Source organism: Phyllopteryx taeniolatus, unplaced genomic scaffold (genome assembly GCF_024500385.1).
Source record: "Phyllopteryx taeniolatus isolate TA_2022b unplaced genomic scaffold, UOR_Ptae_1.2 contig_26, whole genome shotgun sequence".
In the NCBI taxonomy this organism is placed as follows: Eukaryota; Metazoa; Chordata; class Actinopteri; order Syngnathiformes; family Syngnathidae; genus Phyllopteryx; species Phyllopteryx taeniolatus.
In genome coordinates, this window is record NW_026903184.1 from 747,005 (window position 1) to 771,860 (window position 24,856).

The 24,856-nt window shown below is 47.1% G+C and overlaps 1 pseudogene; it reads left to right on the forward strand.

The window, feature by feature from the left end:
- Positions 1-6,858: 6,858 nt before the first annotated feature.
- LOC133473500 (5S ribosomal RNA) lies at positions 6,859-6,965 on the forward strand (annotated as a pseudogene).
- The last annotated feature ends 17,891 nt before the right edge of the window (positions 6,966-24,856 follow it).

The following is a 24,856-nucleotide window of genomic DNA, read 5'->3' on the forward strand; positions in this document are numbered from 1 at the left end:
AATGGAGAAGGAGATATGGTGGTGAAACCTCAAAGTACAGGAAATCATACATGGAAAGAGGTTAACTAAGAAATGAGACACTGAAAGGACTGAGGAGAGGAGAAAGGAATACATGGCAATGCGATGTAGGGCGAAGGTAGAGGTGGGAAAGGCCAAACAAGAGGCATATGTGTCATGAACGGAACAGAGGACAGGACCCAAAATGCACGACTCCAATACAAATGGACAGTTACACAAAAGAGAGGTTTAATAAATGAGCAGAGGTTGGTACACACGCAGCCAATCCGAAAAGGCAACAGTATCCAAAAAACGTGAGGAAAAGAAGCAAGGTCAATAATTGGAACAGGGTCTCGTCTTACTATGAGTCGATGACGTGGAAAAAAGGAATGCTGGAACAACAACAGCAAGGTACAACGAACTGCCGACCAGAAAGAATGAGACACGAGGTTAAATGGAAGGGGTAATTAGGGGAAACGAGGCACAGGTGGGGAAGATGCTCTCAGGAGCAGGTGTGTACGAGACAGGGGGAAGACAACAACCATAACACACACCCATGACAATATGATGACATGTATGCCAGGTTGGACACTAAAGAAGGAGAAAGAGATCCATACAGGTTGGCCAGACATAGAGATAGAGATGGGAAGGATTTGCAGCAGGTTAGGGTGATTAAGGATAGAGATGGAAATGTGTTGACTGGTGCCAGCAGTGTGCTGGATAGATGGAAAGAATACTTTGGGGAGTTGATGAATGAGGAAAATCACAGAGAAAGTAGAGTAGAAGAGGCAAGTGTGGTGGACACGGAAGTTGCAATGATTAGTAATGGGTAAGTTAGACAGTCATGAAAGAGGATGAAAAATGGAAAGGCAGTTGGTCCTGACGACAAACCTGTGGAGGTATGGAAGCATCTTGGAATGGTGGTTGTGGAGTTTTTGACCAGCTTGTTCAACGGAATTCTAGCGGGTGAGAGGATGCCTGAGGAATGGAGGAAAAGTGTGCTGGTGCCCATGTTTAAGAACAAAGGTGATGTGATGTGATATATAAATATAGTCCATGGGCCAAAGGACTCACTACACGGTGCAAATACAAGAATATACGGTATTTTCAACATATTTTTACCATTTGAGTCACTGTGGCATTAATGGAATTGAAAAACCAAAACAGGGCTTTTGTCCTTAACGTGCAAACAAAAACATGCAACACAGTATGACAGGAATGATGGTGAAAAGACAATGATAACGGCATTTCTTGTAGCTCTGGCTGACTATATTCACAAAATATTTGATCTTTTCTTTTAATAGAAACAAAATAAATTCCATATTACGACAGCGTGGTCATACAGTGTTTTAACTAAACATTCTGATACAAAAAATACATTTTCCTCATTCAATTTGTACCAAGACATTCGGTCCCATTAACGCACTGTCCCTGAACGGAACTCGCGCACTCGCGCAGTTACGATGTAAACATGAATGGTGGCCGAACTGAATGGGTTGCCAAATTCAGCATTTTTACTTCGACATACTGTATGAAGGCTCTTATATAGCGTCTTCCTGGTAGTCCCTAACAAAATCTGGTACTGTTGATTGAAAATGAACTTTCGTTCGAAAACCGTTCACAGACACCAGATTGAGCGCGTTCTCAATAACGTTCATCAGGCAGAAATGAACTCAGTTCAATTCACTTTCGCCCAAAATATTAACTCGTTCATGATCTTTTGTTCATTGAACTCATTCAGCTACAGCACCGATACTGAATGAGCTCTTTGAATTCTAGTTATATGTGGTTATTATTGCATTATATCTAGTGGTGCCTAAGACATTTGCAAAGTGCTGCACATACTGTCTGCATGTATGTATCCAGTACAATATTTACTCGTTCTTGTGCGTCTGGAAAAGACATGCCATGTGTTGACTCTTCACTCACTCACTACTTTGAGCTGCACATCAAGGGAGAATTTGATCTGTTCATCAGGAAGTCCTCAGTTGGCAGACAGCTGGGTGTTTAAAAGGTACATCAGTGAAATCTAATAGCAAACAAGAACCAACAGAGGACATTAAATGCTGTTTGCACGTCTGACTCGAGAATGTTTTTGGCAAATTTGAATGGATTAACTAGTCCTCAACTAATTAAAACAATAAATGATTTTACTTTGTTTCATTGATCAATGATTGGATTATTGGTGGTATTTATTCTGAATGGTTTAAAAATATGCTTACAAAAGCATATATACATAGATACATAAAGCTTCTATGTGGTTTTAAGTATATCACTTTCACTGGCAATCTATATTTTTCCCATGCAGGGTCCAGCCCCAGTCCAAGGAAAAAAATAAATTGACTCTCTAACAAATTAATCAAAATTAAATCTTTGGATTTTTCTCTCTCACTAATAATAATAATCAGAATTGCTTCTACCGTATGCTTTTTCACCCACCCTTCTTTATACATTCTTTACTTATGAATCTTGTTTAACACATTCGGAAAAAGAGGGACAAATGGACATTCTAGTCACAGAGCAAGAAGGCAATACAATGGACTAAACATTAAACCAATTAAATATTTTTCCTTTGTGAAACATATCAATGTATTTCACCATAAATATTAATTTTGGATTTTGTATTAATACTGTATATTCCCTTTTTAACAGCTCTTTGGAAGAGAGAGGTGCTGAATGATATCTAGGAAATGATATTTTTTATGTCCTTATTTCTCTACTTGCCCTCTTGAAGCCCTGACATTTAGAAATGTCCTTTGCAGAGAGCAAAGTGGATTGTTTTAGAGCAAACGCAGAATTTTCCATATCATTAGCCTCTCTACCTGTGACATGCCCAGCAGTTGCCACATGAACACAGAAGTAGGACCTATACTGCACAATTTGTCTGGACATAAGAAAGCTCAGAAATAGTGATACAACAGAAGCAGCATAAATTGCCTTTCTTGTTCTGTGTATTAATATGATGAATGCATTTAAAGATGAGGAGGAATATCACAGTGCTTCAGTATTTGGAGATGAGTTTTTGAAGATTAGATTCATATCTAGTCCCCCATGTACAAGCAAAAGTTAAGGACTAAAACTGTCATATACTGCCCTGCAGTTCCATTATTGGAGCCTGGAGGGCGCTTTGCATCCTCTCTTTCTCCCTCCCTCCCCTCTCTGTTTTCAGCACCTGTCTCCAATCAGCCTCATCACCACCGGTATTTAAGCCTGCCTGTTCCAGGAAAGGGCGGCATGGTGGGCGACTGGTTAGAGTGTCAGCCTCACAGTTCTGAGGACCCGGGTTCAATCCCCTGCCCCGCCTGTGTGGAGTTTTCATGTTCTCCCTGTGCCTGTGTGAGTTTTCTCCGGGCACTCCGGTTTCCTCCCACATTCCAAAAACATGCATTAATTGGAGACTCTAAATTGCCCGTAGGTGTGACTGTGTGTGCGACTGGTTGTTTGTTTGTATGTGCCCTGCGATTGGCTGGCAACCAGTTCAGGGTGTACCCCGCCTCCTGCCCGATGACAGCTGGGATAGGCTCCAGCACGCCCGCGACCCTAGTGAGGAGAAGCGGCTCAGAAAATGGATGGATGGATGTTCCAGGAAATCCTCACCAAATTATTGCAGCTACTTCCAGCGGTACCACGACCCACTTATGTCAAGTAAGCGACACTGTTCCTTGCTTCAGTTGTTAACTCTTGTGTCTCCTCGTTCTCAGTGCTCCCCTGTGTTCCTGACCCATGTCATTCCTGCCAGCAAGCCAGCCGCCTGTTCTGTCCATTGCCTGCCACCTGTCCACGCCGACGCCTGCCAACACATCGAGGACTACCTCCATAACCTTTCCTCAATGAACTGTTCGTCATTTTACATGCCTCCGCCTCCTCTTGGGTCCAGCTACTCCCCACACGTAACAAAAACTACTGTAACTCAACAGGCCCAAGTGATTCTGAAATTCCCATATAGTGTGATTGAAGACAGTTCTTCATGCTTGACAGACAAAAAAAAATATTACATTTATATTACCATCTAGTGGCTGGAGAGTAGAAGGCATACGCTGTCTTCCTCTGTGACTGTATACTTTTTTTTGTCTAAAAAAAAAATCAATCATTCAAGAGAGTCTGAGACAAATTAGGTTTAGGTAGTTTTGAGGAAGCACATCATCTTTGCGCTCCACTTTTCCATGCAGAGGAAATATGCTGAAAAATCTACGAGGCAATCTTTATAACCACAGTTTCCACTCAAAGCCCCCAGGAGAGAGATCTGGTATGGGTTTTGATGATCATTAAGCTGAAAAAGCCTCACTCACAACAAACAAGTGCTAAGTACTAGTGTATACAGTAGAAGAGTACTGTGTTTAGGCTTGATAATTAATATCAGAATATTGTCTTGAGTGAGTCTTGGATGCACTTTTGTTGGGCCTATCCCAGTTGACTTCGAGCATAAGGCACATGGGTACACCTTGGACTAGTTGCCAGTCAATCACAGGGTGGCTACGCAACAGATAAATTTCAACAATAATATCCATTCATCCATCCATTTTCTGAGCCGCTTATCCACACAAGGGTCGCGGGAGTGCTGGAGCCTATCCCAGCTATCTTCGGGCAGGAAGCGGGGTATACCCTGAACTGGTTCCCAGCCAATCGTAGGGCACATATAAACAAACAACCATTCGCACTCACATTCACACCTCGGGGCAATTTTAGAGTCTACAATTAACCTACCATGCATGTTTTTGGGATGTGGGAGGAAACCGGAGTGCCCAGAACTAAGACAAGAGCGTGCAAAATCCTCTCGGACCCTCCACATCCTGGTCACCAGCTCTTCCAGCTCCTTCCCTCAGGTAGGCGCTACCGATCAATGCAAACTAGAAGTAGTAGACATTCCAACAGCTTCTTCCCTCTTGCGATCAACTTCTTTAACACCTAACCTATAATTCCATTACAACAAGCTGGCAATTTTTTTGACTTGAGTTCGTTGTCAAATTTCTGTGGGGCCAATTATGGATTATTCGTGCACTCACTGTAGTTGTCTCGCCATGCTGCACTATTTGCATATACTGGCCACTCATGCCAGAGTAGCATCTGCTCCATTACTGTTTGAGGAGTATCTGTAACATTTGCACAACCAACATTGTCCCAGATTATCGCACTACTCGTCACTTTACACTCCTTGAAGTCTCAGCGCCCCAATATTAGTCATTCGAACTGCTCTAAGTGCTAGAGGACTCTGCATCTTTTTGCACAATTGTTTTTTGTCAATGTCTCTGTCTCCAAAGTGTTCTGTAAATTGACTGTCTGTTGTACTAGAGCGGCTCCAACTACCGGAGACAAATTCCTTGTGTGTTTTGGACATACTTGGCAAATAAAGATGATTCTGATTCAGATTTTACACAAATATTTCTCATTGTGATTTCGCCTGGGCGGCATGGTGGACGACTGGTTAGAGCGTCTGCCTCACAGTTCTGAGGACTGGAGTTGAATCCCCGACCCCGCCTGTGTGGAGTTTGCATGTTCTCCCCGTGCCTGTGTGGGTTTTCTCCAGGTACTCCGGTTTCCTCCCACATCCCCAAAACATGGATGATAGGTTAATTGAGGACTCTAAATTGCCCGTAGGTGTGCATGTGATTGCGAATGGTTGTTTGTTTATATGTACCCTGCGATTGGCTGGCAACCAGTTCAGGGTATGACCAACACAACATTGGATAATATTTGGGCAACAAATAAAGTACTCTTTCCTGTAGGTCAGGCATAAATGTTATGATGAATGAACAAATCTTTATTTTACTATTGAACTGTAAAATTAAAACTTTCAATCACAGTAGAATATTGACTTACTGACTTAACTTAATGTCTCTAAAATGTAATACTGTGTAATGATGCTCTTGTCCGAGCAGTAGCACAGCTGTCAGTGTCAGCCGAGTATAAAGATAAAGTGGAGCGTAACATGAGTGACATTTTTTATCATCAAGATGTGAGTGTAAAAGTGGTTGAAATGGTTAACTATATTATATGTTGATTGTTTTTATCAATTACAATAAAAGTGGCTGGCATGGTGAATGACTGGTTAGCACATCTGCCTCAAAGTTCTGGGGACCGGGGTTCAATCCCCGGCCCCGCCTGTGTGGAGTTTGCATGTTCTCCCCGTGCCTGGGTGGGTTTTCTCCGGGCACTCCGGTTTCCTCCCACATCCCAAAAACATGCTTGGTAGGTTGATTGAGGACTCTAAATTGCCTGTAGGTGTGAATGTGAGTGCAAATGGTTGTTTGTTTCTATATGCCCTGCGATTGACTGGCGACCGGTTCAGGGTGTACCCAGCCTCCCACCCGAAAATAGCTGGGATAGGCTCCAGCAGCCCGCAACCCTAGTGAGGATGAGCGGTAAAGAAAATGGATGGATGGATGGACAATAAAAGTGTTAAATTGATTAATTTGTTATTTCATGATCTTGAAGAAAGAGCTCAAGAACTTTATTTACAATTTTCTCAAATTCTAAATTTTTGTTGGAGATAAAACATAAAAAATCTTTGGTGGTAAATATTAGTAGGCTAACTTTTACTGTCAAATAATTTTAACTGATTTAAAAAAAAAAAAAAAAGCCAAAGTTGCCTAAATTCCATAAGGGAGTGAGGGGGGGTTGATTATGTTTGCCGTGGGCCCCCAAATGACTAGCAAGCTATGTACAGCCCTGGTTCCAGCAAGCGCCGCAACCACTTGGCATGACAACCAAAGTGGAATGAGCGGCTCGTGCATTGATGAAGAAGGCAGCTAGCGAGCTGCGAGAAGAATGTGCAAGAATGTGAATTGCAGGACACGTTGACCATCAACACTTACAGTAAAACGTACGTCGTGGTAATAAATATGAATGCTTGAATTGAAGAAGGCTTACAGCCATACTACCCTGAGAACGCCCGATCTCGTCCGATCTCGGAAGCTAAGCAGGGGCGGGCTTGGTTAGTACTTGGATGGGAATACCAGGTGCTGTAAGCTTGGCGGCACCGTGCCGACTAGTTAGAGCGTCAGCCTCACAGTTCTGAGGACCCGGGTTCAATCCCCGGCCCTGCCTGTGTGGAGTTTGCATGTTCTCCCCGTGCCTGCGTGGGTTTTCTCCGGGCACTCCGGTTTCCTCCCACATCCCAAAAACATGCATTAATTGGAGACTCTAAATTGACCGTAGGCATGACTGTGAGTGCGAATGGTTGTTTGTTTCTATGTGCCCTGCGATTGGCTGGCAACCAGTTCAGGGTGTACCCCGCCTCCTGCCCGATGACAGCTGGGATAGGCTCCAGCACGCCCGCGACCCTAGTGAGGAGAAGCGGCTCAGAAAATGGATGGATGGATGGATGGATGAATTGAAGTGGCATAGGGTCATGTCTTCCCCGATGCTCCAGAGTGTACACGTGCAGTTTGGAGTCACCTCCAAACCTCTGCTCACAGCGCACCTCTCTGCTCACGCACACTTACCCGTGACTCCATATTCTTATTTATTCAGCTACTGTGGCTGGCTAACATAAGGTAAAATACTTACGTGTGACCCTCTCCAAGAGACATCGGGGACAGTGCCTCTGGATTGGTAAACTGGGGTGGTGACCGGAGGTTGTGTTCCAACTTCAGGGGATCAAACTCCTCAGCCTCCCTGGTAAGGTCTATTCAGGGGTGCTGGAACCGAGGGTCCGTAGGGAAGTCGAATCTCAGGAGTAGCAGGGTGGTTTTCGTCCTGGCCGTGGAACAGTGGACCAGCTCTACATCCTAGGCAGAGTCCTCGAGGGTGCATGGGAGTTTACCCAACCAGTCTCCATGTGTTTAATGGACTTGGAGAAGGCGTTCGACCGTGTCCCTCGGGGATTACTGTGGGGGGTGCTTCGGGAGTATGGGGTACCGAACCCCCTGTCCGGCTGTTCGGTCCCTGTACGATCAGTGTCAGAGTTTGGTCCGCATTGCTGGCAGTAAGTCGGACTCGTTTCCGGTGAGGATTGGACTCCGCCAAGGCTGCCCTTTGTCACCGATTCTGTTCATTACTTTTATGGACAGAATTTCTAGGCACAGCCGAGGCATAGAGGGGGTCCAGTTTGTTTGCCTCAGTTTTGCATCTCTGCTTTTTGCAGATGATGTGATTCTGTTGGCTTCATCATGCCATGATCGCCAACTCTCACTGGAGCGGTTTACAGCCGACTGTGAAGCGGCTGGGATGAAAATCAGCACCTCCAAATCTGTCGGAAAAGGGTGGCATGCCCTCTCTGGGGTCGGTGATGAGATCCTGCCCCAATTGGAGGAGCTCAAGTATCTTGGGGTCTTGTTCATGAGTGAGGGAAGAATGGAACGGGAGATTGACAGGCGGATCAGTACAGTGTCTACAGTGATGCAGACTTTGTATTGGTCAGTTGTGGTTAAGAAGGAGCTAAGCCGAAAGGCGAAGCTCTCAATTTACTTGTTGATCTACGTTCCTACCCTCACCTATGGTCACGAGCTGTGGGTCGTGACTGAAAGAACAAGATCAGATACAAGTGAACCGGATACAAGCGGCCAAAATGAGTTTCCTCCGCAGGGTGTCCGGGCTCTCCCTTGGAGATAAGGTGAGATGCTCAGTCATCCGGGAGGGGCTCAGAGTAGAGCCGTTGTTCCTCCACATTGAGAGGAGCCAGATGAGGTTGTTGGGGCATCTGATTAGGATGCCTCCCCTGACGCCTCCCGGGTGAGGTGTTCCGGGCCACGTCCCACCGGGAAGAGACCCCGGGAACGACCCAGGTCACACTGGAGAGACTTTGTCTCCCGGCTGGCCTGGGAACGTCTCGGGATCCCCCGGAAGAGCTGGATGAAGTGGCTGGGGAGAGTCTGGACGTCCCTGCTAAAAGTACTGCCCCCGTGACCCGACCCTGGATAAGCGGCAGAAAATGGATGGATGGACTTACCTGAGACTTGAGATTGTTATTTATTCAGACAACGTGCCTTGCTAACATTAGCTACTGTCTACATTTACAGATACACTTGCATACAGTAATAGCGCGACATACCCGTGACTAGTCCATATTATTTGAAAACAACCGCATAAGCAGAGAGGTATGGAGGTGACTCCACACTGTACGCGCACCCGTCTCCTGCAGCTGGGAAAGCTCACAAGGCCTGTTTTAATTAGCCATTGGTGAAGGTGGTGAACGGGCAGCAATACGGTCATGTATTGCAATACGGTCATCTATTGCTAGATACTGTAACTCTTTTTCAGCAAACTTCCCAGCAGGGTCAGTCAAATGAAAGTGCATCAAATGTTGATTATGTGTTTGCATGTTCTCCCAGTGGTATTGTGGGTTTTGTCGAGGTTCAGTTTATCCCATAATCAAACAGACCTTTGATAGATTTCCATTCGGTTCTCTTGATACATCTGGATCTAGTTACTGGTGTTTGGTGATTTCCACCCTTTAGATCCAGTAAAACCAGTGATTCTCCCCTCAATTTCCTTGCTGTTAACATCCATCCATCCATCCATTTTCTGAGCCGCTTCTCCTCACTAGGGTCGCGGGCATGCTGGAGCCTATCCCAGCTGTCATCGGGCAGGAGGCGGGGTACACCCTGAACTGGTTGCCAGCCAATCGCAGGGCACATCGAAACAAACAACCATTCGCACTCACAGTCATGCCTACGGGCAATTTAGAGTCTCCAATTAATGCATGTTTTTGGGATGTGGGAGGAAACCGGAGTGCCCGGAGAAAACCCACGCAGGCACGGGGAGAACATGCAAACTCCACACAGGCGGGGACGGGGATTGAACCCCGCACCTCAGAACTGTGAGGCTGACGCTCTAACCAGTCGGCCACCGTGCCGCCTTGCTGTTAACAGAGGTCATCAAATTTTTTACTTTCATGGTCTTATGGCTGCAACATCTACATCACTCAATATCACGATCACTTCTCCATGAAAAGTAGTTGTCTTTACTTACATCTACATGTTTATTGCACATCAGTTAGTATTTAAATGACTGCCAGTTGTAAAGTGTGCTTGCATTTATCCATGAAAAATTACACTATAGCTTCCGGGCCAAGTACAGTGTGTCTATATGTGTGTGTGTGTGTGTGTGTGCGTGTAGCTGCTGAGCAGAATTCCATCCATCCATTATCTGAGCCGTTTATCCTCACAAGGGTCGCGGGAGTGCTGCAGCCTATCCCAGCTATCATCGGGCAGGAGGCGAGGGACACCCTGAACTGGTTGCCAGCCAATCGCAGGGCACATATAAACAAACAACCATTCACACTCACATTCACACCTACGGGCAATTTAGAGTCTTCAATTAACCCAACATGCATGTTTTTGGGATGTGGCAGGAAACCGGAGTGCCCGGAGAAAACCCACGCAGGCACGGGGAGAATATGCAAACTCCACACAGGTGGGGCCGGGGATTGAATCCCGGTCCTCAGAACTGTGAGGCAGACGCTCTAACCAGATGGTCACCGTGCCGCCCTGAGCAGAATTACATCGTAAATTACAGAGATGGTGAATCAGTATGGAGTCTGACTCCACGCGTCTCATTTGTTTCCGCTGATCTTTATCAGAAGACCCATGACAAAACAGCAATGCTGCACCTCTCAATGTATACCATTGGGTCAATATTACATGCACCAAGAACTCTTCCACCCATATTCATCATTTTAGAAACCTGAGATTTGTGCTATTGAGCGGGAAATATTTATGGCTTACACGAAAAACCTATTCAGTATTTTCTCAATAATAAGGTCTTTAGGTTGTAGAGCATCAAGGCACAATTATGTTTTTTTTTTGTCACATCTGGTGTTCCCCTAGTGGTTGATTATACTATGTGGCTTCTGGCTGGTTTTCATGTTAATTAGACTTTTTCAAATCTGACCCTGGTCCGAATGTGATTGCTTCATTGTTAATTCATGACACATCTCAATCCTATCATGGCTTGACATTATTCGATCTAGCAAACCAAATACTTACAGTGGGTATGGAAAGTATTCAGATCCCCTTAAATTTTTCCCTCTTTCTTATAATGCAGCCACTTGCTCAAATAATTTAAGTTCATTTTTTTCCTAATTAATGTACACAGCACCCCATATTGACATATTGAAGATTTATTAAAAAATAAAAACTGAAATATCACACAGCCATAAGTATTCAGACTCTTTAGTAGACGCACTCTTTTGAGCTAATACAGCCATGAGTCTTTTGGTTTTTCACACCTGGATTTGGAGATCATTTGCCATTCCTCCTTGCAGATCCCCTTGCAGCCACAGTGATCTTTGGGTTCTTCTGTACCTCTCTCACCAAGGCTCTACTCCCCCAATTGCTCAGTTTGGCCGCACAGCCAGCTCTAGGAAGGGTTGTGGTCGTCCCAAATGTCTGCTATTTAAGGATTGTGGAGGCCACTGTGCTCGAAGGAACCTTAAGTGCAGCAGAAATATTTTTGTAACCTCGGCCAGATCTGTGCCTTGCCACAATTATGTCTCTGAGCTCTTCAGGCAGTTCCTTTGACCTCATGATTCTCATTTGCTCTGACATGCACTGTGAGCGGTAAGGTCTTATTTAAACAGGTGTGTGGCTTTCCTAATCAAGTCCAATCAGAATAATCAAACACGGCTGGACGACAAAGAAGGTGTAGAACCATTTCAAGGATTCTTCTTCTTTTCCTTTCGGCTTGTCCCTTTAGGGGTTACCACAGCGCGTCATCCTTTTCCATGTAAGCCTATCTCCGGCATTCCTGCCCTCATGTCTTCCCTCACGACATCCATCAACCTTCTCTTTGGTCTTCCTCTAGCTCTCTTGCCTGGCAGCTCCATCCTCATCATCCTTCTACAAATCTACTGACTCTCTCTCTACTGGACATGTCCAAACCATCAAAGTCTGCTCTCTCTAACTTTGTCTCCAAAACATCGAACCTTGGCTGTCCCTTTGATGAGCTCATTTATAATTTTATCCAAGCTGGTCACTCCGAGAGCGAACCTCAACATCTTCATTTCCGCCACCTCCAGCTCTGCTTCCTGTTGTCTCTTCAGTGCCACTGTTTCTAATCCGTACATCATGGGTGACCTCACCACTGTTTTATAAACTTTGTCTTTCATCCTAGCAGAGACTCTTCTGTCGTGGTGGTACTCAACGGGGTGGAGGCGCCTTTGTTGGTGCAATCCTTCGACTGGCAGGAAGTTAATTAACTCGGGATCCTTGGGTCTCCACTTTGAAGCGCTCGGCAGCCGTAATTCACTTAGCGTCGGCATGGCAAAGCAAATATCTGTGTTTTGTTTTTGATGGTTTATGGCTGTTGATTCGTTTAGCATCTGCATGTGAAGTTGTGTCTAGCCAGTCCATATTGATCTACCTCGGCGGAGAGCGGCGGTGGTGCGAGACTGGGGTACAGGGTAACATCTTTGCGTGGCGTGTCTGCTATATTTTCCCCTTTGGCAGCTTGATCCGGCTCGATGACGGATGTAGGCGACGTCTCGTTGAAAGAGGGCACAGGTTGGCAGGAACACACACAACAATGCAGTTACCAAAGTAGAACTTTAGTGCATATCACCCCCCTTATGACTATAACAGTTGTTCATGGCAACTTCCAACATAAGGTCAGCCTATATGTGTATATAGTTGTTGGGGTCAGGAATGACGTGTATGGATGGATGTGTGTAGATGTGTCAATTGGGATGGCAGTGAGACCAGTAATACTGGGCAGGGGTGAAGCTAAACTAAGAGTAAACATTAACTCGGTGATGAGTCTGCATATCGACAGGAAGTGGAGCGGCTGGAGCTGTGGTGCGGCCGACACAACCTGGAGCTGAACACGCTCAAGACTGTAGAGATGATTGTGGACTTCAGAAGGCATCCTTCGCCACAGCTGCCCCTCACGTTGTCCAGCTGCTTTGTGTCAACCGTCGAGTCCTTCAAGTTCCTGGGAATTACAGTCTCTCAGGACCTGAAGTGGGCGACCAACATTAACTCCGTCCTCAAAAAGGCCCAGCAGAGGATGTACTTCCTGCGGCTTCTGAGAAAGCACGGCCTTCCACAGGAGCTGCTGAGGCAGTTCTACACAGCGGTCATCGAATCAGTCCCGTGTTAGTTATCTGGTAATGCTGGTACTTTTTTTTTTTGACAGTTGTGTAAAAGATGCAGACCCCTCTAGCACTTAGAGCAGTTCAAATGACTAATATTGCAATAGTCCGGTGCAATGACCATTGTGCAAAGGGCGCTGAGACTTCAAGGAGTGTATGCAGTTTAAAGTGGCAAGTAGTGCGATAATCTGGGACAATGTTGATTGTGCAAATGTAGATACTCCTCAGTCAGTATGCAAGTGGTGTAGATGCTACTCTGGCTTGAGTGGCCAGTATTGGTCAACAACAGCTATGCAAATAGTGCAGCATGGCGAGACTACTACAGTGAGTGCACGAGTAAAGTATAATTGGCCCGACAGAAAAGTGACAACAAACTCAAGACAAAAATAATTGGCAGCATGTTGCAATGGTATTGTAGGTTAGCTGTTTAAGAAGTTGATGGCAAGAGGGAAGAAGCTGTTGGAATGTCTGCTAGTTCTAGTTTGCATTGATCAGTAGCGCCTACCTGAGGGAAGGAGCTGGAAGAGCTGGTGACCAGGATGTGGAGGGTCCGAGAGGATTTTGCACGCTCTTGTCTTAGTTCTGGCAGCGTGCAAGTCCTCAAGGGTGGGTAGGGGATACCGACAATCTTTTCAGCAGTTTTGATTGTCCGTTGCAGTCGGAGTTCGTCCTTTGTAGCAGCACCAAACCAGACTGTGATGGAAGAACATAGGACTGATTCGATGACCGCTGTGTAGAACTGCCTCAGCAGCTCTTGTGGCAGGCCATGCTTCCTCAGAAGCCGCAGGAAGTACATCCTCTGCTGGGCCTTTTTGAGGACGGAGTTAATGTTGGTCGCCCACTTCAGGTCCTGAGAGACTGTAATTCCCAGGAACTTGAAGGTCTCGACGATTGCCACAAGACAGCTAGACAGCATGAGGGGCAGCTGTGGCGAGGGATGCCTCCTGAAGTCAAAGATCATCTCTACAGTCTTGAGCGTGTTCAGCTCCAGGTTGTGTCGGCCGCACCACAGCTCCAGCCGCTCCACTTCCTGTCGATATGCAGACTCGTCACCGTCCTTGATGAGGCCGATGACAGTGGTGTCATCTGCAAACTTGAGGAGTTTGACAGCTGGGTGCGCTGAGGTGCAGTCGTTTGTGTAGAGAGAGAAGAGCAGCGGAGAGAGGACGCAACCTCGGGGCGCCCCAGTGCTGATGCTGCGTGTGGATGAGGTGGTCTCTCACAGCCTCACCTGCTGTGTCCTGACCGTCAGGAAGCTGTAAATCCACCGGCAGATGGCAGGTGAGACGCTGAGCTGGAGAAACTTGGATGAAAGGAGTTCAGGGATGGTGGTGTTGAACGCTAAGCTGAAGTCCACGAACAGGATCCTCACATAGGTCTCTGGGCTGTCGAGGTGTTCTAGGATGAAGTGCAGTCCCATGTTGACTGCATCATCCGCAGACCTGTTTGCTCGGTAGGCAAACTGCAGGGGGTCCAGCAGGGGACCTGTGACGCTCTTGAGGTGGTCCAGCATGAGACGTTCAAAGGACTTCATGACCACAGATGTCAAGGCGACAGGCCTGTAGTCATTTAGACCCGAGATTGTAGGTTTCTTGGGGACTGAGGGTGGAGCGTTTGAAATAGGATGGTACTTCGCACAGTTCCAGAGATCTATTGAAGATCTGTGTGAAGACTGGAGCGAGCTGAAGCGCAGACTTTGAGGCGGGATGGGGACACATGGTCTGGGCCTGCCGCTTTGTTAATCTTTTGTTGTTTGAAGATGCGTCTCACATCCTGTTCGTGAATGGTTAACGCAGAAATCAGAGGTGTGATTGTGGTCGGTGGTGTGGCCGGGTGTGTGTGGGGTGTGAAAGTGTCCTTTTCAAATCTGCAGTAGAAGGTATTCAAGTCGTTGGCTAGCGTACTATTGTTCTCAGCTTGGGGTGATCGTCGCTTGTAATTGGTCAACCATTGGAATGCATGCCAGACTGATTGACGTTCGCGTTAAACAGTTTTCCAACTTTGCTGCATAGTTTCTCTTTGCAATGTTAATTTCTTTAGTCTGATTTCTAGAGCGATTATACAGGGCCCTGTCCCCACTTTGATATGCATCCTCCTTAGCTTGGCGAAGTTGCTTAAGTTTGGCAGTGAACCACGGCTTGTTGTTATTGAATATGCGAAATGACTTTGTTGGTACACGCACATTTTCACAGGAGCTAATATAGGATGTGACAGTGTACATATATTCATCCAGTCTGCCAGCTGAATTTTCAAAGACACTCCAGTCTGTGCAGTCTAAACAGCTTTGAAATTGTATCTTTGCTTCATTGGTCCACTTTTTCACTGTAGGGTTCACGCATTTAAGTTCTTCCTGTATGTTGGTATTAAGTGAACTAAGCAGTGATCAGACGAGCCCAGGGCTGCACGAGGTATGGCACAGTATGCGTTATTTAGCGTAGTATAGCATCCTTCCATCCATCCATTTTCTGAGCCGCTTCTCCTCACTCGGGTCGCGGGCGAGCTGGAGCCTATCCCAGCTATCATCGGGCAGGAGGCGGGGTACACCCGTAACTGGTTGCCAGCCAATCGCAGGGCACATACAAACAAACAACCATTCGCAATCACATTCACACCTCCGGGCAATTTAGAGTTGTCAATTAACCTACCATGCATGTTTTTGGGATGTGGGAGGAAACCGGAGTGCCCGGAGAAAACCCACGCAGGCACGGGGAGAACATGCAAACTCCACACAGGCAGGGCCGGGGATTGAACCCCGCTCCTCAGAACTGTGAGGCTGACGCTCTGACCAGTCGGCCACCGTGCCGCCTCGTAGTATAGCAGTGGTCTAAAATTTTATTTTCCTTGGTAGGACATTCGATGTGCTGCTTGTATTTAGGGAGTTTGTGGTTGAGTTTAGCTTTGTTAAAGTCCCCGAGAATAATGAGGGGTGAGTCCGGGTGTTTTTTTTCAATTTCGTTTACTTATTCAGCGAGCGTTAGCAATGCGGCATTCGTGTTAGCTTGAGGCGTAATGTAGACACCGGCGAGAATGAATGATGCGAAATCACGACAAGGACAAGGATAGTGCACTTGAGTGTCTCGCTTAACGGTTGGAGGTTAGCGGTTTGTCTGTCCATGCTGCGTTGGATGTTAGGAATTTTGGTTTGGAGCTCCCCAATTCGTCTCTTGACCGTGTTTAAGCTGAGGGCGTTAACCGTGGAGGTTCCTGTACTAAACAATGTGCCGAGGGAGGTGGCAGCCATGAGTAGGCCCCCTACAAAACATTTTGAACGTCTGGGGATTCCGCTGAGGTCGGCCTGAGTGACGGCAAATTGCTGGATTGTTGGAGCATGTGAGTGGTGTCGAAGGCGGCATGGTGGATAGCGTTGCGAGTCCACCTGGTTCCTGCGTAGCTGGTTTTGGTGGACGTCCTGACGTGTTTCAAATACACTTCCCGTGGTTCGAGGCAGACGAACATTTTTTGGGTATGCGCTCGACAGTTGGTGATCAGCAGCCCCGGTTGGTCTTTCAGGGTGATCCCTGAAAGGTGGGCAAATCATTTCAGGCTGTGCAGTGATGGGGAGCTGTTTCAGCAGCAGCATGATTTTTCCCTGGCAACGACAGGAGAACAGGCAGGTGACCATACTGGCGTGGGTCAGTCTGGTGCTGAGACTCACTGGTTCCTAACCTTGAGATTGAACCTCCGAGGATCGCCAGTTTTAAGTCCGACCCCGTGTCAAGCTCTTGATCACGTTTGGTGTTACAAGCCTAAGTTGCGTCGATTTAGCATCTCTGTGGGGCTGGAGCTACTGGTTCCTTGTCGTTGGGACAGACTTCCGGTCGGGGTTCCGGTGGTACGCGACCGGAGAGAATTTGCCCATGATCTTGTAGGGTCCCGCCCAACGGGGAAGGAATTTACGAGATATGGGGCGCATGGTTTTCTGGTTTCTGTTGCCTGGTTGTGCATACAGGTAGTACCACACTTTGTCCCTATTTGGAGTTCGTCCTGTGAGTCCTGTGAGTTTCTGGTCATTATACGCCTTCTTGCCTTCCGCACTTCTCCCCAGGTGTCGCTGGGCAAAGGCGAATGTGACCTTAAAATGGGCGTGTAGGTTGGTCATGTATTGGTGAGTTGTATAGGCGGTGTCTATGTTGGCCTCACCAGGTTGGTGCAGAGGGAGTGTCATGCGCCTTCCGATCATCATTTCGAAAGGGGACACTCCTGTGGACTCCTGTGGGGTGGCCCTGATGGCCATCAATATCAACGTGAGTTTCATGTCCCAGTCTCTGTGATTTGAGGTCACAATTTTTCTTAAGAGACTCACCACTGTGGCTTTAGCGCGCTCGACCTGCCCCGATGACATTGGGTGGTGGCTGATGTGCAACTGGGACTTGATCCAAAGGAACCGCCACAGTTCTTGTACCACCTCGCTGGTGAAGTGGGTTCCCCTCTCTGAGTTGATCCGAGAGGGCAACCCATATCTGTAGAACACAATGTTCATCAGCAGGTAGTTTGCGCCATTTCGTTTGGTGGGGGCAAGCACTCTATCCATTTGGTGAATGCGCATGTGACTGTGAGGAAGTATTTATTTCCTCGTGTGGACTTGACCATTGGTCCCACCCAGTCAATCTGTAGGTCAGACCACAGGAATGCAACTCCTCTTTGTTAGAGAGGTGCTCTGTGCTTGGGGTTGGCTGGATGAAATTGGCAGCATACCAGGCAGCCTTGGATGTAGGCTGCTACATCTTTGTGCATGTGCGGGCAGTATACTGCTTGCCACAGGGCCGTGCTTGTTGCTTTGATGCTGCGGTGTCCTGCACAAGGTGCGTCGTGGGCGTAGGTCAGCATCACCCCCCTTTGGCCCCGAGGGACCACAAACCTGGGCAGGGAGTGGTCCCCTTGGGACATAAACAAGTAGGCCTTTGACTTGACGCAGCTTGTCCCGTATTAGCCACAAGTCCGCAAGGTCTTGGTCGGCGGTCATGTCGTCGGCAGAGATTAGGTGTGCGTGATTACCGACACGGATGGGTTGGATGGGGTGGGGAGCCATGAGGTATCAAACTGCCACGGGGTACCATGAAGGGCGCCTTGCTCCACCAAAGAGTCAGTCAAGTCGTTATAAATCTTATCCGGTCCCTGAAAACGAGAGTGACCTCGGACTTTCTACCAGTAGACGTGCATGTTGTTCGAATTGACTAGATCGTAATGATTTGATCCCAGTGTTTGACCGGTTTTCGCTCCGACGTGAGGAACCCATTACGTTGCCATGTCAGGAAGTGGCAGGTGAATACAAGACGTGCGTAGTTTGAGTCGGTACAGATAACCAAGGAGGTGGTTTTCTGTTACACTGCTAAGGTTAAGGTTATTAGAACGCCTGCAATTTCAGCATATTGGGAGGAGTGTGGACCCAATTGGAATTGTTGTGGTTTGCACGGCACGTCACCGACCCATGCAATGCCGATGCCATCTTGCAGCTGCGTTTGGTGGAGGAAGGAACACCCGTCCACATAAGAACTGCCGGGAATAATTGCACACACCGAGAAAACTACGAAGTTTGGACACGTTAGTGGGGGCGCTTATGCTTAGGAAGCCCTGAATGTGGATGGATTGGGGTTCAATGCCATTCGTGCCAATCAGGAGGCCGACATAATGGACTTTTTTACGGAACCATTGTCACTTTTGTAGGGAGATTTTGGCCCCGGCGGCAGCAAGTTGGGATAGGACGTGGTCAACTTCTGCCAGGTGGGCATCCAGCGAGGGGCTCCTCATCATGATGTCATCGATGTAGATGAGGTTGCTCCTGGCTGCAGCGTCGGGACAGGCCATGTTGAATTCAGCCGGTCAGTTGGCTTAGCCAAATGGACATCTGGTGAATGTGTATTGGTTGTCGGCAAAAGTGAAAGCCAATTTGCGTTGATCTGCGGGATCCACTGGAATGGTCCAAAAGCCGGCAACTACGTTGATAGTGGTGAAAAATATAGCATCACGCACTTTAGGAAGTTCTTGTTCGAGCTGGGCCATCGGACAGCGTGACAAGGGAATTTGAGTGTTACATTTTTGATAGTCGATGGTGGGTCGCCATTTTGGTGGGTCAGTTTTAGAACTGGCCTGAGAGGTGCCGAGTAGGTGTTATTGCATAGCCGAAAAATGCCTTTGTCTAGCGTAACATCGATTGTTTCTTGTACCGGCTTGTAGGAGGCGAGCAGAATTTTATACTGTCGCACGAAAGTGGGCGCCGCGTTTGGAGGGGTCGAAATGCGGACCATGTGCAAGTAGGTCAGGCCGCAGTCGAGCGAGTCTTTAGCAAATGACGCGGCGTCTTTGGTTAGCACTTCCCGCAAACGCTGTCATTCGTCCTCGGAACTGAGGGCGTCAGCATCCGTTAGGACCTGCTGCATGTGGGTTTCAAAGTCGAAATAAGGGAGTAGGCGACTATCACACGGTGTTACCGGTGCAGGGGAGTTGGTTCGCGATGAGTTTGAGGGAGTGGGTGAAGTCGCGGGAGACGCACTTTCGGGTGCAGCTGGGATTGTACTCAGCGTATGGATCACCAGGTGTTGGTCTGTAGCCAGGTCCACTCTGATGATGTCATCACCCTCAGTAGGGCCCACTGAAACGAGAGCAATGTGTCGCGAAGTAACAATGAGTTGTACTCGACCAGAGGTAGGTAATGGGAAGAGGTCTAGTGGAAGGTGACCAATCACGGGCACCGTGAGATTGAAGTCGTGGAAGTCGGGAGCAAATCAAGAGGCCAAGCCTAGTGGATCTGGGGATGTGAATGTCGTTCCGTGTGTGGTTGTGAATCAGCAGCACGGTTGTTCGGGAAGCGTTTAGGAGGGGTGTGGCATGCAGCGACAAACCCAGGTAGTTAAACTCTGGCGAAGGCTGAAAGAACGCATGTGGACCGGTTACTGCTTGGTTAGCGCGCGCGACCAGCCGAATAGGGAAGTTGATAGTTGACGCTTTTACTATAACTTCGTCTTTGCTCAAAGCTTCGCAAGCGTCGGGGATGGTTTGTTAAACTTATGCTTTGTTAAACTTAAGGTTTAACGATTGAACAACGCGGTTGGCGAAGCCGTCATTAGCGTGCGACCACAAAAGACTGTTAATAGTGTCAACTTGAACGGCCAGTCGGACAAGTACATCCGCGCCAACATAAGTCTTATGCGGCAAATTGGGGATTACTAGGAAGCAGTGAGTTAACGAGCGATGGTTCCATTGCAGTTTCAGGGCGCATACGCCCACTGCAGCGACGGCAAACGGTGCCACAGTGTTAAGGGGAAAGCCAAAAGTTTTCACCGTTAATTGCAGGCCAGGATGCTTAAGTCGTAGGTTGTCAAACAGTGCCTGAGAGATTGCTGCAAAAGCTGTTGGAATGACAGAACATTATTTAGTAGCGTGGAGTCACACGAGTCAGGGGCCTTGCCTGGGTCTAGTCGGACGATTAGGATGGCACGAGAGGGGTTTAGGGATTGGTCGTCACAAAGTGGTCCACTAAGGTTATGGCGAGGTGAGGTCGTCGGCCGGGGTCACGGAGGCACTTGTCAAGTCATTAGGGGAACAACAGAGGTTACCTGGTTGACCTATTGCGTCCTCTGTTGCCCTGTTCGACTCAGTCAGGCCTAGTCATAATGATGGGTCCCGATTTTTGTCTTTGGGCAGGCTGCGGAGCAACTCAAGTAATTCTTCTGCCACAGCACTAATTTCCCTTTGGGAGCTGTTGGTTCGGGAGCCCTTTTTGCGGTTAACACGTTTTATGGTCTCGGTTGGACAAGGGCTGTCACCCGTGAGGAGGCCGCCCGGCGCCGCCTGAAGGTGGGTTCTGGCCCAAAGGCTGGAGATGTTTCGTAGGGCTCTGTGACACCTGTGGCGAGGGAGGGCCCCACGCTGTCTGCAGCAGGGGCCGGAGCACTGGGATGAGTCAGAGCATTGGTGGACAGCTGTCGAGTTAATTGTAGCTCACGCCGGACATGGGTTAACTCATCCTCTTGGTCCCGGAGGTGTTGCTGGAGGTGGGACAGCTCTGTCTCCCGGATTGCCATCTGTGTCTTGAGCCCGACTGTTCCATCTCTTTGGTGCGTTCCGCTTTGAGTGTGCCGGTGCATTTGGTGAGCCGCTGAATGTCACTGGAAGCTTGCCGCAGCAGAATAGTTGCTCGCTGATGTTCGATCCGTAATTCAAGCACTTGGTTATTAGACGGTTGGTTGGCTAATTCTACCAATTTAGCTTTTAAGTGGGCATGCTCGGCATAAGCATTTTGTAGTTGGTTATGCTGACCTCCGGAAGTTAATTCGCTCAAGGTAGGGGCTATGGTTGGTTTACCATCATCATAGTTTAATTTGCCGCTGTCTTTAGACGGCAACTGTGCAGCCTCAGCTGCAGCAGTGAGGTCGGCGATCTGAGCCTCCGCATCATCGTATTGCATTTCAACGTCAAGGGGGCCAAGTTTAAGCATGCGGTGGTGTCTTTTAATTGTGCAGTTAACTGCAATAAAGGTTTGCTAGTTATCTTGACAATTGTGCAAAAAGATGCAGAGTCCTCTAGAACTTAGAGCAGTTCGAATGACTAATATTGCAATAGTCCGGTGCAATGACCATTGTGCAAAGGGCGCCGAGACTTCAAGTGAGTAGTACGATAGTCTGGGACAATGTTGTTGATGGCCTCCAACAAGGTCTCATTGCCAAGGTATGAGTCAAGACACATCTCATGATGGGTAAGAGCCGAGAGCTGTCTCAAGAACATCGCAAAATAATTGTTCTATGCACATTCTCAAACACCTTTAAAGTACGTGATAAACCCTCACCCCATAATTTGCGAATGCAATTTATGTGTTTAACACAAGTACATCGCCGATAGTGTGCCTCTATTCCAAACTAGGCGCACTGCTCAAACGACCCTACATTACAAACAAGTTAGTTGCGTACCTAGTACAAGCTACTGCACGCACAACGCAAATCAGGGTGGACCTTCCAGAAAGTCCCAGTACGACAATCTTGACACACTGGAAGAGCTCGTCAGCAATTTAACTTGGGACCTTTGTCCCGGGCTATGCAGAGTCCATCAAAAATGCTGGCCTCGAAGTCCTCAATGATAACATCACACAACTTATGAGTGACGCCGAGCACAGAACCTTAAAAGATAAAAATCTCGCGTAAACACTTGGCTGCATGGTGCTGAACTTGGTGGCCCAACTTAAATGGAGCGACCACGAGGACACTCCGGTGAAACACAGACTGGAAGCTGAACAGCATAGCCCGGGACAAAGGTGACTGTTTTTTTTTTTTTGTCAATGTCTTTATGTCTCAAAAGTGTTCTCTGTCAATTGACTGTCTGTTGTCGTACTAGAGCGGCTCCAATTACCGGAGACAAATTCCTTGTGTGTTTTTTGGACATACTTGGCAAATAAAGATAATTTTGATTCTGATTCTGATCTATGGAAGTATATTTAGTGATGAAAAATGATGATGTGTTATGTATTTATTTCAGCTGCTGTGTATGTGTGTGTGTATATAATATACTGTATATTAGGCTTTACACAATCAGGATTTTTGGGGCCGATCACCGATCAGCAAGTTAAAAAAAAAAAGATAACCGATCCGATCACAAGATGGTGCAATGTCTCTGTTTACGTGACTTGTTTATTTATTGTAGATACTTGTGTACTGTATACTTGAGTATCTTCAAACGTATTCTCTAGCATTTTAGAAAAAAGTTAAAACATCAATGACTTCTAGGGCGCATTCAAGGATTGGCCACTGACATAAGTTTAGGTCAAATCAACATTACATCATCAACATAACAGAAATAATGGGTCCGAACTTACTGTAATTAAATTACATTATTGCAATTAAATTACTTTAATAAATACTGTTAATGACACGCTTACTCTAACCTTCTCACTGTCCCAGCTATATGGAAGGGTGTTGTCCAGAGTTTGCGTCCGTTTGGCTTTTCCTCTGTTTTTTTTTTTTTTCTCCATGCTGCATTGCATTTTTTTCTCCATGCTGCATTGCGGCATGTTCCTCGTTGTGTACATTCTTCAGGTACCCAATCAAATTAGTTGTGTCGAAGCACTTAGATGACGTTCCCCACGTTGTACTTCAGTTGTGCACTGACTGCAAATAACTTGTGTATTGTTTGTCTGAGACACCGCAAAATAGCCCCACACTGGCATGTTTTTTCATCGAGAAGATTGAAAAAAACTTTATTGGCCGTCAGATAGTTAGTACTACCCCACAAGACACGGAACAAGGCTAAAAATAAACTAGCTTTTGCATTCATACGCGACGGTGATGCGGAGTAAATGTCTTGTCCGGAGTCGATCGATGACGTCATTGATCGGCTCGTCGAATTATGACATGATCAGCCGATTATGCCGATCAGCATAAAATGCTAATTATCTTCCGATACCGATCAGGCCGATCAGATTGGTGTTAAGTCTTATATATATTTATATATATATATATATATATATATATATATATATATATATATATATATATAATTCCTCAAGCTATCGATGCTCCACGTTTTTGTCTACAGGATGCATGATTTGTAGACGTGTAGTATTGTAGGACAAACTGTCCTGCTTTTTTGTGCACGTTGCATGATAAAAATGGTAAAACAGAGTAACTGCTCAGGCTATGGACATTAGTTTTGAGGTTAGCAAGTTCTTACCTCTTCCGTGACTTTCTGGGGGCTCATGGAGGATGCCCTGCTGCTCCCAGATGATAACCCGGATCAAGCTCATTGTAATCCAAGTCTGAACGTCCGATGGCAGTCCACGTTTCGGGGGAAGCGGATCGGGATATTGTTGCGATCTCACCGGGACCTTCGAACGCTCGACGCGACTAGCATTACACGCCGTTTGGTGTTGTAGCGTCATCCCTTTCTTTTTTGGGAAAAGGATGATGACAGTACATTGTCATCCTTTTTGGCCTTAGCAAAACTCTGAAGGAGCCGAGAATGCACAACCCACATTGTTCTTTTCTGGTCTTCCGTTGGATATTTTACGAAAAAAACTCCTATCCTCTTCTCCAGAGCTCGACAGGGCTCACCGAGCCCTTGTGTGTGTGTGTGTGTGGGGGAGTGGAACCCAAGGCCATTATTATCTGCTTTCACAAGTATCAAACAATGGACTTAGTGATCCGGGCAGCTCGCAAGAAAAGTGGCCAGCTGAAGTACGAACATACGACGGTGTACATATACGAAGATTTCTGCTCTGAAGTGGTGGCCTAGCGCTGAATACAAGGAGGTCATACATCAGCTGTACACTCTCCAGCTCATGCCGTCTCTGCTGTACCCTGCACGGCTTTTCATTAGGGCAGAAGAATGAACCAGACGGCACATCACATCAGTAAAGGCAGCCGAGCAGTTATTGGCCGCTTACCAGCCCAGTACTACAAGGGGGGAGGACTGATTCAAGTCAAAGGTTTGCTGTCCAGTAAGGTGATCACATTTTTTCCCCCTCTTCTTTGCCTTTTACTGGATACGGAGGAGACAACTCTGTCTTGGTGCTATGAGTATTGGAAAAAGGGACAAGCAAGCTTCCGTGTGTGGAAGGGTGGCGGAAGCAGCCCGTGGTTTTTTTCTTCATTCTTTTCTTTTGTTTGTTTTCTTTTTTCCCTCAATATTTGAATTTTGCTCTATCCATCCATCCAGCCATCCGTCCATTTATCCTCCGCTTATCCGAGGTCGGGTCGCGGGGGCAATAGCTTTAGCAGGGAAGCCAGACTTCCCTCTCCCCAGCCACTTCATCCAGCACTTCCAGGGGGAGCCCGAAGCGTTCCCAGGCCAGCCGGGAGACGTAGTCTCTGCAGCGTGTCCTGGGTTGTCCCCGGGGTCTCCTCCGGG